At 51.4% G+C, this 12,766-nt stretch overlaps 2 protein-coding genes across 3 annotated transcripts in view; one reads left to right on the forward strand and one right to left on the reverse strand.

The window, feature by feature from the left end:
* The window catches only part of SLC1A7 (solute carrier family 1 member 7), a 41,271-nt gene that overhangs the window by 7,629 nt on the left and 20,876 nt on the right, over positions 1-12,766 (forward strand). The gene's annotated exons all lie outside the window — the stretch shown is intronic.
* The window catches only part of PODN (podocan), a 45,465-nt gene continuing 44,387 nt past the window's right edge, over positions 11,689-12,766 (reverse strand). For both annotated transcript variants that reach the window (XM_057310780.1, XM_057310778.1), the window contains exon 11: positions 11,689-11,853. The gene's annotated coding sequence lies outside the window, so the exon portion shown is untranslated. The remainder of the gene's footprint in view (positions 11,854-12,766) is intronic.

A 12,766-nucleotide genomic window follows, 5' to 3' on the forward strand; every position in this document is an offset into this window, starting at 1 on the left:
ATGTGGTATTAACTTGAGAAAAGCCAGTGTGTGTTCACACATTTCCTTTGTTTATTATACAGTTTGGGCTGGTGCAGAGCAGCTATGTCACCGAAAACTAGAAGTGCTTTCACAGTTTCCTACTCAGGGAGAATTAAATCTTCTTTGGGGGAAAAGGACACATTTCTGAGCCCCAAACCCTCCATCCCTGAACTCGTCTTCCTTTGGTTTGAACCGGTCTGTAGTCCATCCAATCCATTGGGCGCCCACAGTCCCCTGAGCTCTTGCTTCTGGCCAGTTCAGGGCTGCTGAGCCCTGTCCTCAAGAGGCAACCACGCTGGTGTGGGGGGTCATCACTTAGGATGGAGCAAAATCACTGGAGCTGCTTTGCCCATTCAGATGACAAGATGCCAGGCTTCACACCGGGCTTACTAAACCAGAACTGCCCAAGGGACCCAAGTAGGGGTTTGCTTTAAAAGTTCCACAAGTGTTCGAATGGTTAAAACAAAACAAAACAAAACAAAACAATCCTGTACCTTGGGATCGCAGCTTCTGGCCTGATAGCTAAAGAGGGTGGCAGAAGGCTGCTGCTCCTCGGGCCCCAGGGGCTCCACGCTGTAACCCCAGGAGACAGGGATTTTTCTGCCCTGTAATTGCTCCAGCGCAGGGGCCTGGGATGGAGCCCCACATCCGACTCTCTGCTCAGCGGGGAGTCTGCTTCTCCCTCTCCCTCTGTGTTCTCTCTCTCTCTCATAAATAAATAATTGTTCCAGGGCAGTGGGAGGATACACATGAAGGCACATTTGCTTCTGGTTCCAATAACCAGTAATTCTGGGCCCTGAAGCCTGGCACCCATGATTCCAGATGCTCCCACCTCTTCTCCAGCAGCACCTGCCACCCTGTCCCTACGCCAAGTCCTGCAACCAGGCCCATTTCCTCATTGGTCCCTAAGTATTCCACGCACATTTCTTCCTTCATTCCTTTGCTCAGGTTGTTTCCCCTCCCACCAATGCCCTCTTCCCTCCCTGATGAAAGTTCCCACTCTGTGTTCAAGACCTAGTTCAAGGTTCTGTCTGAAGTTCTCCCAGCTCTTCATTTATTGATAACTATTGATGATGACCTGTCTCCACCGCGATGCTGCTCATACCCCGGATGTACTCAGTATTGTCTGTGCAATGATTTCACAGTCACGGCTAGCATATCACATGACGGGGTACAGGCCCCCCCGCCTTTTTTTGTATAGTAGTGACATAGAAATAAATCAGCATTCCTATCTGGACTAGCCACTCCTACTGCTGACTGAGAATTCCCTCAGCCAAGGCCACCTGTCACTGTGACCCCTCCGAGAAGGACCAGGTGCATCACTGTGTTTTTAGGTGACATACTGGGAGAGGGTCAGGTTCATTCTCCCCTTGCCAATGGTGGTGGTCAGCGTAACTGATTTTTGCAGGAGACAGAAAACTAATAAGACAAGCAAAGAGGGATGGTGAGATATAACAAAGTCTGGGTCGTAATGGTGCGTGGCTGACACAAAGGATGAAAAGACCCTGTGCTGCCTTAAAGGGTCTCACCATCTGGCAGGCGGACAGTCAGAGAGTCACTTTGTTTTAGAGAAAGGAGGCCCAGCTCGAGGGAGGAAGGGCCAGCCGGCCTGGGTTGGAGTCCGGCTCAGTCAGTCTGCCCACAGTCCTGCACCTTCCGCTCTTGGGCCTCTTTTCTCTAGACTCCACTCGAAGCCAGCACCTGGCCTGAGCCCCCTCCTCAGACAGGCATGCCACGGCCCCGCTGAGTGTAACCTCCCGTTGGCCAGTTGTGGCTTCGTAATTCACAGTGCGGGCGGCGACCCCTCGGTCCTGGCCAGTGTGGCTGAGAATCTGCGGGGGACTCCAGGGGAGGGGCTGGGGCTTTGGAGTCACTCACTGCAGGTGTGAACCTAACCAAGTTTCTCAGCATCTGAGCCTTAGTGACCTTCCCTGTAAAAAGGGAAGAGCACCCACCGCCCTTCTGAGAGTGAAATAAGATAACGTCCTTGGAGAACCCAGCATCGCTCCTGATATGTCATGAATGGCGCCTGTTTTCTTCTGACTCATGAAAACTTCACCAGGCTTCTCCAAGGCTCAGAAGAGGTGTTTCATGAAACCTTCCACCTCGGTTTCTGCTCTCAGCAGGCAACCCCTTTGCGTGACTTCTTCCTTCTTCACGCTTTTACTCAGCACTGCTGCTTACTCGTCACTTCCTCTGGGAAGCCTCTCTGGGCTCAGGCACACTTGGGAACACGGATACAGACCTGCACACCGTGTTCATGGCAGCCTTCGCAGGTGCACGGACTAGGTACCATGAGTGTCCACGTGACACACGTGTCACCCATGCCCAGCAGCTTTCCCCAAGCCATGGTTGCCGCAGTTGCCTCATCCTCCAGGAACTCCTACTGCTCACTGCCTCTTGCTTTCCTCTGCCCTCACATTCCTGCAACTAGTCCTGCAACCTTTGCCAGTCGCCCAGTCACACACATATCCCTTGCTTCAAATAGCACACAGATTTAGTAATTTCACTGACAGATGGGAACAAGATCACAGGGAAGGGTTATATTGAGGAGTGTAAGCCCTTCGGCCATCTCTCGGTTCTCTCTCTCGCTCTGTGTATATTTGTTATCTATCACTCTGGAACAAATTACCACAAACTTAGCCATTAGTTATCTACCACTTTCCATGGGTTGAGAGCCCAGGCATAGCTTAGTTGGATCCTCTGCTCAGGGTCTCACGAGGCTGCAGTCAAGGTGCACGCTGAGCTGTGTTCTCATCTGAAGGCTTGGCCAGGGAAGCATCTATTTCCAAGCTCACCTAGGTCGTTGGCAGAAGTCATTTCCTTGTGGGTATTTGTCTAACGACCCAGTTTAATAGCTATCAGCTGGAGGCCACCCTCAGGTCCTAGAGGCTACCAGAGGTTTCCTGCCTTCTGACCCTCGCCAAAGGCAATCCCAACATGGCTTTCAGCTTCATCAAGGCCAAGAGGAGGATCCCTCACTCTCCAGTCTTCTGAGATGGTCTTCTATAACATAATCATGGGAGTGACATCTCATCACCTTTGCCATATCCTATTAGTTAGAAGCAAGTCACAGATCCCACCTACACTTAGGGAGGGAGATTATACAAGGGTGTGGATCACTGGGGGGTCCACATAGGGTGTATCCACTTCTTTCATTCTCTCTCCCCACCTTCCTTCTCTCTACCCCTATTCTAAGACCAATCAAAAATCCTGTTCTCCTTGTCTTTCAAAAGTTACCTCCACTCCTGCCCTGTTCTGGAGTGGGGCAGGGTGGAGGCACTGCTCAGCTTCTGGTCCACGTGGCTCATCAGGGAATTTCTTCTAATTAGGGACAACTCTATTATCATAAAAAGAATTCTGAAGAAAATGAATTCCTCTATCTCTTTTACAGGAACATTGCAGGGCCTGCTAGATAGCAGGTGCCTAATAAATGCATATTAAATGAGTAAAGAGCAGTGGAAGGGCAGCTGAGGCAGAATTCAGGGAAGTTTTATGACCAACATTTGAACTGACCCTTGGAGTCAGTTCATTAAAAACATTTTTAATGTTTTTGTACTTTAAAAAATTCTGTAATTATAAACATTATAGAGAATTGAGAAAAAAGATCCCCTTATCATCCCACAATCCTAATTCTGCCACTGTGATCTTTTCCCCTATAAATGGTTGCTCTTATCATTCTTAGTGTGACTCACCAGGCCCAGGGTGTAGTCCTTGGCTGACTGGCTCAGAAGCTCACCCTCATCTGAGCTCTGGAGCTGCTAAGGCCGGTCCTCTGATGCTGGCAAGAAGGAACAAAATAAAGGAAATGCCAGTGTATTCATTCACAGAGATAAACACAATCACCAAGGAGGACAGGTGCACACAGTCTCTGGCTGGAGCATTTCTCCCTGTAGCTCACCACTTGGGCAATGCACTGGTTCCATGTTTGCTGGCAAGACAATCTAATTTTCTAATTGTATAGCCAGTGTGACTCCGGGTCCGCCAGTTTAGTTAATCTCTGGGTCCCATCTGGTGGAGTCCCATCATATATGCATTTAACTTAAGTAAACTCAGTTACATATGCTGTGGAAAACAGAGAGTTTAAAGGAGGCAGGAGGCTGCCCCCATTCCAAGGGCTGTGCTCCTGAGTGAGCACACCATGGGAGAGGTGGGTGTGCTTCGCACTGAGCCGGTCCCAGTTCCCACGTGCCTCTCCAAGTGTGAGCATCTCCCCACAGCAGTTGTGATTCTAGGCCATGAAGAGAAGGTTGGGATTCTTTCTCTTTACATCATGGCTGCTGAGTGTATGCTGACTTCTTCCACTAGTGTTCCTTAAAGAAACATCAGCACACTTCACAATCAGGAAGCAAACTGTCTTGAGTGAACTTACATGCAATTATACCTCCTCAACTTTACAAGCAACCTAAGGGATCTCCGAGGCAAATTTAATTATCGTTGGCTTTTGTTTTCTGTACTGACTTCAGAACTGAATGTGCCGAATAAGGTCTGCTCCTCTGTACAGTGGGAAGCCTAACATCTTCCTCTTGAGGCTTGTACCCCAGTGGCCAAAGTCAGCTTACTTCCTTTAGGGGAAGCTTCCAGCCAAGTAGCTAGAACTGGAAGATTTGATCTTGCCACTAGCCCTGTTGCTCTGGTTCCTTCCACATGGTGTCGCTGTTGAACACAGACCCTGTGCGGTCTGGTTCAAGTCAGCACGCTGCCTCCTGCAGGTGCGTATCCCTGTATCCCTGCTCTGGCTTCTAGATCCCCTTAAGTTCCTGGTGATTGTTCCTCAAAGCAGCCTCAGTCATGCCCTGAGCTTGGCTCCTTGGGATTGAGCCCTTTTCCCTCCTGTTGGGTTAGCCTTGGGGGCTTTTATTGCCCATAGATCTTGGTCATAAGTACTCTAGAATACCCTGACCCTAACTTCAAAACTCAAGGAGCAGGGCGTGGGATCTTAGTCTCTTTCTCACAGAAGGCGCCTGAGCCTCTCATGTAAACTAATGCACTTTTCATACTCTGCATTCAGATCTTAAGGTCTCAAGGTCTCGAGGTGTTTCCGTCAAACCACGGAAGTCTCTCCTTTCCCCTGGACTAAGTGTGCCTTCTTACCTTATATTTGGCATTTGAAAATGTTTCGTTTTTTTTTTTTTTTAAGATTTTGTTTATTTATTTGAGAAACAGAGTGAGCGAGAGAGAGAGCACAAGCATGGGAAGCAGTGGAGGGAGAGGGAGAAGCAGGTTCCCCACCAAGCAGTGAGCCCGATATGGGGCTCGATCCCAAGACCCCAGAACGATGACCTGAGCTGAAGGCAGATGCTTAACTGACTGAGCCACCCAGGTGCCCCTGAAAATGTTTTCTAAAAATGAAATTGGCTACAAGGAGACTAGCTGTCTCTACCTATGAACATAGAAGCCTCAGACGAAATGTAAAAAATTCTGCCTCCCAGTACATTGGCACAGGAATATTCTGATGATTAGGACTGCCACAGCACTGTCACGTCCTTGAACCAGGGCCTGCCTCCCATGGGTGGTGCTTGGGTGGGTCCTGAGTGCTTTGTGGCTCTCAGCTCTTTCCTCTGTACCTCACTGCTGATTGAACCCATGCTAATCATTCCTCTTCCAATAGAAAAGTCAAGTCTTTGGAGACTTGGTGGCCTTCCTTTCCCACTTTCTCTCAGTAATAGCACCTGTCACTACTCTGACCCCTTTGGCTTTTAATTTATAGTTTATCCCAAAGGGTATTGGCAACTTTCTGTTCCTTTAAGAACTTAGGGGAGATGTCACTGCCCGCAAAAATAAGTCTGTGTGTTTCTTCTTTTTTTTTTTTTTCTTTTTCATTCAATGCGATGTCATAAGAATTGTCCACGCTGCACCCTTGTCTCCATAATCTTGTTTTCATCTTCCATTCGGGCCAGAGCAGAGTTTGCGAAACCCTTTTCCTTTCACTCGACACTTAGGATGCTGCTGGATGTCCTTTTGGGGCATCACTGTGTCCCACGACTCTGGAGTTACCTCGAGGTCTGTTATTTACCACACTCCTGGCCTCAGCCATAAAAGAGACATGATGCCGTCAGCCAACTGACAAAGCCATTCCCAGCAGGTGCTTTCTTATTTTTACTTTTTCATGGCCCATTAAGGCCCCAATTGGGCTGGAGTTTGCTTCTGAGCTTAGGAAGTCAACAGCGCCTTGTTTTCACACATCCCCAGACAAGCGACACCAGGAAGCAGGGGTGGGTCAGACCAGCATCTGGATCCAGGAAGGGCCTCCAATTCTCCACTTGTTCTTTGCCAAACCCTCCTCTCCCCTCATTCTTCAATTTCTTAAACCAGGCATCATTCAAGGGAAACTAAATCCATGTGTTTGTGATTCACTGATGCTGAACATGGCAGAATGTTTTGTAAGCTTCACATCACAGCAAAGAAATCCAAGTGCGGGTGTGGGTTTGTGCGGGACCACGTGGTGTCTTCACCTGTGTGTACGGTGTGTACGTCTGTGTGTGCATGTGCATTCCTGTGCAAGTGTTGTTTTCCGTTCAGTTTCTTGTAAGAATTTTAAACTGATTTTTCTTAGAATCAGGAAATCATGTTTGGCCAAAGAAACCTAACACTCCCTTCTCCCCCTTCCTGAGGAACTCTAGCTTGGCAGAAAACACCCAAACACCCACGTTCTAACTTATTGGAGAAGGTCCTGGGCCACGCAGCCGTTGCAGTCTGGTTCAGGAGCCAGTGTGCAGGGGGCAGCTGCCCCGGGCTCCCCAGCACACAGTGAGTGGGAGGGAGGCAGGAGTAGTGGGCAGCCTGTGCTCTGGCTCTGCCCCTCAAACCATGGGGCAACTTCTCTCAGCAAAACTCTGCTGACCTCTCCAATGGGAGCCCTGGGATCTGTCCTTGGCCCTCTTGCCCAGTCAGCTGACCGCCTTACTCATCAGGAGGGGGAACATGGCCCAGCTGTGGGCTGCGGGTGGGGTCAGACCATCAGCCTGGTGACTCCGAAAACCTCCTCGGACTCCCATGCTCTTTCCCCGGTCCAGGCAGAGAATTCCTACTCATCCTGCAAGGATCCATTCAGCAGCCACCTCCTCCAGGAAGCCTAGACCCTGCTTCTGGACTCTCCCAATCACAGCCATGACCCAGGGCTCCGTGCTGTCCAGTACAGGTCTCTGCACCAACTGGCTGGAGCTTCTCAAAGACCACAAGCCCACCTCATTCATTCCTGGGACCCACAGCACCCAGAGCAAGTATTCAACACAGGGCAGGCTAGGAACATATCAGAGTTTGGGGAGGTGGGGGAGGTTTTGAAAAGCTCCCATTGCCCTTCTCTGTGGAGAACCACTGCCCTAGAGGGTCTCATTCAACCTGGAGAGAGCTTCACTTAGGCAGCCCAGTCTGAGCCCTTGGTGGAGAGACACCAGGAGCCCCGCTGGTGGAGGAAGAGAAGGCAGGAGACTCAGGTTCCCTCCTACTCTGGGGGCGGGGGCTCCTAGCCATGGCATGGTGGCACGGGTCATAACCGGGCAGCCCAAGGACATAGTTCAGTAGAGATGACAGGCTGCAACTGTGGAGCAGAGAGGTGGGCCTCTGTGGGACACTCCAGCTTCCTCACACCTGATGTTCTTTGTTTTGTGGGAAAGAAAGGGGTATGAGTTCGGCTCTCATAGAGGTAGGAACTGGATGGGACCCTTGTTACACTTGGGCTCACAGCCTTCCTGATGGAAAGTGGTTGGGCATGGTCGATGGTCAGACCGGGAGCTCTGAGGGCTGCAGCTTTAGCTCCTCCAGCTTCTACTTTCGGTTCCATTCAGGCTTGCTATTTGCAAGCCCCAATTAAGCGTTGTTCTGGTGCCCAGGGGTCTGGCTGGGAAGCAGGGACCTTCAGAGGGCAGTGGGGGATGACCAGGCAGTGGTGTCCCACTAGACCCATGCCTGGCTCTGTGCCCGCCCTCCTCCTTTCCCACTCCATCTCTGCACTCCGAGCCCCACAGCCTCTAAAGAGGAACCAAAAAGCTTTGGTCTGTGTCACTCCAGAGGGCAGGGCTGGGCCCAGAACAGGGAATTCTCTTCCCTGATTGTGGATTTCATTCTGGCGCCAGGAAGGACTGTCTAATAAGCACAGCTAGCCCATATGGAGGGGCTAACATGAGGTAGTGAGTTCTCTGTCATCTGACGTGTGCAAGCAGAGGCGGTAGAGAAATGTGTGCCCTTGGTAGGGGGTACTGGGACCAGAGGACCCTGACTTTAGCCAAGTGGGAGTCTGGGCATCCTGCCTCAGGTCTTAGAAAGAGTTGGCTTGAGGGTGGGGGCGTGGCAGAGCCATCTGGGAAAAGTAATGCGGTGCTAACGTGGCACTTGCTGTCAGCTGCTGGGCCTGTCATCTGCTCCAGGAAGAAAGCAAGCCATGATGCTTGGAAGGGCTGAAGGGATTCTCATGGGCCCCCAGATGCCTCCTTCCAGCTGCCTTTCTGGTGGACTCCCTGCAGCTGCATCCCCGGGCTGGCTTGGGGGAGCCTCCCCAACTGGGTCAGCTGAGGCCAGAGCCCAGGGACTTGGCCATGGGGCTCAGGGCTCCTTCCTGTCTCAGACATCCTAGTGCCGGGATATTGTGACTATGGGTGTTGTCATGCTGGTAGACCAGGGTTTGAATCTACTTATTGGGTGGTCTTAGCAAGTTGCTTGCACACCTACAGTGACTGGGAATTCACTACTTCTCAAGGTGGTCCCTTCCAGGGCGGAAAGTTATTACTGGTGCTGAGCTGAGAGCTCCTTCCCTGTGGCTTGCCCCACCAATCCCAGCATTACCCAGCTTTGCTCTGCTCCCAGCTCCACAGACCCCCGCCCCCCTCACCTGCTTCCCCAGGCCCACAGCTCTGTCACCACTCCTACCTCAGCAGCAAGATGCACACCTCCCTCCCCTGTCCCTTTCCCAGTGGGTCTCAATGTCAGGGCGGGTCCATGGCCTCCTCCACAAGCTCCCAGGCTTCTGGCCCCAGAGGCAAAGGGCCCACCGGCCCTTCGGCAGCCCCATTCCCTACGTGACTCGACAAGCTGGCAGCAAACCAACACCAAAGTCCCCTTCCCACGTGCTGCTGCTGCCGCTGCGGCTCGGCCCCTACCCCCACCCCAGAGACTGTGCTCTCCCGGCTGTGGAAGCCAGGTCTGGCCCAACATATGTCCTTGCTCAGTTTTATCGTGTCAGAATTGGCCCGTGGTCCCAGCCTGCTGGGGTCTGCATCGTCCCAACTTCCTCGTCCCACACATTAGCTGTTCCTCCCAGCTTCCTGTCCTCTGCAAATCCGATCCACATGCTGTCAGCGGCCTTGGCCAACCCATTGATAAAAATGACCAGGAAGGGGAGGCTGAAAGAAAAGCCCTGAATCATACCTCTAGGGAACCTCACAGAGTTTCTTCACCCAGGAGACGGCACTCCTGAGACAGTCACTCCCAGAAGCCCCCATCTGTTCCCAAAAGTTCCAGTGCCAACTATCTCAATGTCACACAGACATACAGTGCCAGGGGTAGTCCCATAAACCTGGTGAGGGGACCAAAACTGGTCCAGGGGACTTGCTCTCAGGGAACCCACAATGGGTGCCTATAGTCATCAGAGCTAAGCTGACCTTTTAATAATCTCGTCTAGAATGGCATCCTGGTTTAACAACACACTCAACAAACCTGCACCCAGACCAGGCCCTGGGCTCTGAGGACCTGAAGCTGAGCCAGATCCAGCCCTTCCCTGGAGGAGCTCACAGTCTGCTGGGGTAGGCAGTCACTGGAGAGACAATGACATCATAGAGCAAATGCTAATAACTGGAATATATTGAATATTTATGAGGTACCAGGCACCGTGCTAAACCTAGATTAACCCTCACCACAAACCATCACTATCTCCATTTTATCCTTCAGTGGAAACAGAGGCACACAGAGGTTTGGGAACGTGACGAGGGCTCCCAGCTATTGAGGGATGCATGCGGGAGCAGGCGGGAGATGCCTCGCCCAGCCAGGTGGGCCCAAAGGGGCCTCCGAGGGACGCGGTGCCTGAGTGGAGAACAGACAAATGAGCAGCAGGAGGGGACAGGAAAGGGAAGCAGGAGAGGCAGGGGCAAGGGGACTGGGTTCCTTTGGAATTCCCTGCCAGCTTACTGGTTGTGCCCTGGGGATTCGGAGGTGGGCATACCAGCAGAATGCCCTCTAACCGAGGAGAACAGGGTTCCCTCAGACGGAGGGTTGAAGCAGCACCTCGAGGAAGGCTTCCCAGAAGAAAGGACATCTAGGCTGGCCTTGGAAAGGAAAAGTGGAAATGGGTGGGGCTAGGGAAATGTGTATGGGATGCAGGGTGGGGGGACAGAGTTCCAGGCTGAAGGAGTTACCGTGCAAAGGCGGTTCAGAGCAGTAGGGAGACCAGGGTTGCTGGAGCGCGCAGGTGAGGAGCTGGAGCCTGACTCAGGCCACAATGGACTCAAGGCCATGAAGGAGTGTGCAAAGTTCTAAGGGCAGTGGGGAGCCTCCAAGGACTTCAAATGGGGGGGTGGGCAGCCAAGAGTCCAGGTACTCGGTCCACTGTCCCCAGCACAGTGTACGGCAGCAGTGGTGGCTCCCAGGGTCAGGTGGAGTCATGATACCCACCTCACCAGCTGGTGTTAGAACCAGGTGACGTCAGTAAACAGCCTCCTTCCCCCCTGTGAGGCACCCAGCAGCTGCTGCCTCCCTTCCCCCACCCCTGCAAGTGGAGCAGTTATCAGATTGAAACAGGCTGGGCCTTTGAGCCCAGCCCGCTCCCCAGTCACTGCAATCTCTTGATCCACAATCCCTGGGCTCTTTGTTGGTGGCCATATGGCTCACGAGGGAGTCCCAGACCTCTCAGCTCCCTGAGGCTCTTCCCCAGGGCCCTGAAGGACCATGGGGGCTCCAAGGAGCACCCAGCCAGACTGGGAGTAGGTGAGGCAAGGTTACTTGTTCTCCCCTCACCGTAAATTATGTGCCAGTAGGGGCATTGGAGGTCATCCTCATGGAACCTCCCACTCAGTCTAGAAGCCTTGATTGAGCATCTGAACAGTTGGCTGGCCATCCAGGCTCCACTTGGATAACTCCAAAGATGGGGAGCTCACCACCACAAATCCATCATGGGACAAGTTGTCAACTCTGAGAGTTGAACTACAGAGGCACGACATGGACTCCCATCAAATTAGAATCATGGTCAGAAAAACTGGAAGACACTTTTCTTGCACTGGAGTTAAACCAGCTCGGTATCACAGAGAGGTACTGGGAGCAGGGGAAGCCCCACAGGGTTCTGAATCAGAAACCCCTGTTTTAGTCTAGACTCCACAGCTTCCCAGCTGGGTGGCTTGGCCAATTATCTCCCCATCCCTGAGCTCTATTTACCTTCTAACTTCAACTGCATGGTCCAGTAAGGTAGCCACTGGTCATAAGTGGGTTATTGAACCCTTGAAATGTGGCTAGTACAACTGAGGAGCTTAACTTTTTTAAAAAATTGATGTAAGTTAAAATATTAACTACCTGAAGCAGTGTAAACATTTTTATATTGATTACACATTGAAATGATAATATTTTGGATAGACTGGGTTAAATAAAGTATTAAAATGAATTTCACCAAAAAAACGAATTTCATTTTTTTTTCACTTTCTAAAATGTGACTACTAAGAAATTTAAAATTTTACAGTTGTGGCCTACCTTGTAATTCCATAGGGCAGCACCGACCTAGAATGTTTTTTAAGGATCAAATGAGTTGGATGTCAGGTGTTTGGGGACATCTAAGGTCCAGACAAATTATGGTTTCTGTGGATGCCAGGTACTCCAGGGATTGTGTTTTCTGTCCACCAGCAAGACATGCTCATCCTAGAAATAACAGAGAATGTGGATAAACAGTACAACAGAACAAAAATCACCCATAATCCCACCACGCAAAGATAGCTACTGTAAACTCTCTCTTGCTGGTGGTTTTTCTTCTGTGCATATCCACGAGTCCTCGCAAGCCACCCTACCCCAGCTTATAGGTTCTCAGGTCAATTTAAGAGCTTGGCCCAAAAGTCTGAGATCTCGAGGAGCCCCCTCTGATCAAAGGTGGGATCTTGAATTTGCTTTCTTATTACCATGAGTCCCTGGAGCTGCCCATGTGCTCGTGGGGCTTTCCTCATACTGAGCTCCCGGTCTTCTTGGCCACTGTCAGCGCCCCCAGTCACCAACGTGGCTGCTCTGTCAGCTGTTGCCGGCGCTCCCTCCACCCGAGCTCCCGCCTCCTCTCTCCAGCCAGTAGGAAAACCCTTCCCAGTTTGGAGGCTCCAGAGGGGAACTGCTTGGAGCCCAGGTGATGGAATTCTTTCCATGTTTTCCATCAAGCCCTCTCCTTTCCAGAGCCCCTGGGTTGGGGCCTCTCTTGCTGTATCTAGAACCTACACTCCCTCCATTTCTGCATCCCGGTCAGTCCCCGAGTTGGAACCACCCCTCTGTTAGACCTCTTCTTCTTCAGGGTGGCCTTCTGAGGGGCCCTTAGCCCCTTTCTGCAATCTCATTGTCACGGACACGCCTCTCATGCACAATCCCTCAAGCATGTTTGCGCGGTGCCTCTGGACCACAAACCCGGAGAGGGCTCTCTGTCACAGGCTCTAGGGCCCCTTGCAGAGCTACGGACTAGCTCGGACCTTGTTTTCTCCACGTAAGCTCAAATAGGAACATCTTTTCAATGACACCATTGCTTCTAATGGATGCTTAGAACCCACTGCGTGGGTATGCTGTAACTTTTAATCTAACT

Source organism: Ursus arctos, unplaced genomic scaffold (assembly GCF_023065955.2).
Source record: "Ursus arctos isolate Adak ecotype North America unplaced genomic scaffold, UrsArc2.0 scaffold_12, whole genome shotgun sequence".
Taxonomy (NCBI): domain Eukaryota; kingdom Metazoa; phylum Chordata; class Mammalia; order Carnivora; family Ursidae; genus Ursus; species Ursus arctos.